The 2373-nt window shown below is 33.0% G+C and overlaps 1 long non-coding RNA gene across 1 annotated transcript; it reads left to right on the top strand.

The window, feature by feature from the left end:
- The first annotated feature begins 583 nt into the window (after nt 1–583).
- LOC141633386 (uncharacterized) lies at nt 584–996 on the top strand. The gene is made up of 3 exons (XR_012538162.1): nt 584–619; nt 743–784; nt 908–996. It is a non-coding gene; the product is annotated as an uncharacterized LOC141633386 (long non-coding RNA).
- Nucleotides 997–2373: the final 1377 nt, after the last annotated feature.

Raw genomic sequence — 2373 nt, 5'->3', positions numbered from 1 at the left:
TATATATATATATATATATATATATATATATATATATATATATATATCGGTTTTTCTATCCTATGCCCACTAGGCATAGGATAAGAAGCTAAAATAGGAAAGTATTAAATGTATTTTTGTGAAAAATTAAAAGTGATGAGATATTACAATTTCCCATGAAAATATCATTTAATACTTTCTATTTTTGGTTTATTATCCTATGCCTAGTGGGCATAGGATAGAAAAACCCTATATATATATATATATATATATATATATATATATATATATATATATATATATATATATATATATATATATATATATATATATAATCATGTGAGGCACCCTTCTTAGGGTGAGGCAGCTATACCCATTCTAAACCGTCGGATCTAACTCACCAGATGATGCCACGTGTCCGTATATAATTCTAACCAACACATTTTCCCTGACCCTCAATCATTTACTTCGTTCATTTACTACGTCCTCTATCTCTCTCTCTTCAACTCGTCTTCATCATCTTCATCTCGTCACTCGCCATATTAAGGCTTTGCTACCGACCGCCATTACTACCGAGCTCCCGACCGCCATTACTGCCGAGCTTCCGAGCTTCCCACCGCCATTATCCTCCTCAACTTAGGTACTTTCGATTCAATAGGTTTCCTTTTAATTCATCCGTAATTTTCATTTCGTCTTCTCTGATTCATCTCTTTTTCGCCATTATCACAGTCCTTTCAATACTAATTACTTTGTTTTCATGTAGGTTGTAATCGTCATTAATCATAATCAAGCACAATCGATTTAGGTACTTTTGATTCAATATTATTCGTTTCAATTCATCCGTAATTTTCATTTTGTCTTCTCTGATTCATGTCCTTTTCGCCATTATCACAGTCCTTTCAATACTAATTACTTTGTTTTCATGCAGGTTGTAATCGTCATTGATCATAATCAAGCACAGTCGATTTAGGTACTTTTGATTCAATAGTATTCATTTCAATTCATCCGTTATTTTCATCCCGTGTTCTCCGATTCATCTCGTTTTCGCTATTATCACTGTACTTTCCTTCCGTATTTTTCATTCTAATGATATCTTTTCCGAATGAAATCAGGTACAACCAAGTAACAACATTTTTTTGACACTAGTACTAGATAGTAGATACTCTAGTCTCGCGTGAAGTGAGTTTTCGTTACGAACTCTGTCGATGCTCATGTTCTTTTTCAAGAAAATTTAACTTGGTTATGCTTCAAGTAATCAAGATTTGCTTTCTTAATGTCAATGACACGAACAGATATATGAAGCTTAAATCACCAATCAATCGCCCTATTTCATTCGTTACATTCAAGCTCAACTAGTTTCATTACTTATTAAATTGTGAATCCTAGAGCTTAATTTGTGAATCCTACACCTTAATGTTTTAAATTCTTAATTCGTGAATCCTACCGTTTATTTTGTGAAACTTGGACCTGTTTTAGTGAAACTTTGAGTTTAATTGGTGAAATTAGAAGGTAATGTTTGATTATTCTCTAGTTTCGTCGATTTTTCACCGTTTCTAGGGTTTTGAGATAAAAATGATTGATTCATTCTAACCTAACATTGTGAACTTTCGGTGTATCTAACAATTAACCAATTATTAGCTGTAATTTAGATGTTAGAGGCTGATTATGATTGATTTCTAGGTAATTGTTTGGTTTAATTAGGTTTTGCGCTAGTGATTAGCAATTATTTGAATTTGATTTGGAAGCTTGGGAAATGAACGATGATGCAAATGTTTCTCTAGGAATATGATTTTTAGTACGAGACATTTTGCGAAGAGGTCTTTACTGATTTGTGTTTGGTATTAGGGAAAATTGAGGATTTTTGGCATTTTAGGTGGAAATCAAACTCTAGGGTTTAATTAAGAATGTTTAATACATTGAGGAGCTTGATTCAGTCCCGTTAGTCGTCAAGTTGTTTGCCTTGTTTGGAGAGATACTGTATTTTTGAGAGTGTTTCTGAGCTATTCTTAACTTATACTGTATCCATCTATTTAAGTGAGGTTTGTGATGAAGGCGACTAACGAGGAATAAGCTAGCTTGTTAGTCTTCTTTCAAAAGCAAGCGTAAGGGGTCTTGTTGTGTTCCTTGATATTTGTTGCTTGTATGAACAAAGATCGCAAAATTATTGAGATGGAACTTTAATATATTAAGCGGTTATAAAAAGAGCATTTTGCTAGCAGCTATTCTAAGTTGATATTGTTGCCCTTTGTTTGGATGGGGAGTTTGAAGGGAAAGGGACGAGAATAATTTCCTTTGTTTTGTTAGCAAATTTGAGTTGGAAGGGAATGTAAATGGATCTTCCTGTTTCCCTCCTATGCAACAAATTAAATTCCTTCCAATATAGGAAATAAAGGT

This window comes from Silene latifolia, chromosome Y, assembly GCF_048544455.1.
Source record: "Silene latifolia isolate original U9 population chromosome Y, ASM4854445v1, whole genome shotgun sequence".
Classification (NCBI taxonomy): Eukaryota; Viridiplantae; Streptophyta; class Magnoliopsida; order Caryophyllales; family Caryophyllaceae; genus Silene; species Silene latifolia.
Note: the sequence above shows the minus strand (reverse complement) of the source record. Positions and strands in the feature narration are given on the sequence as shown.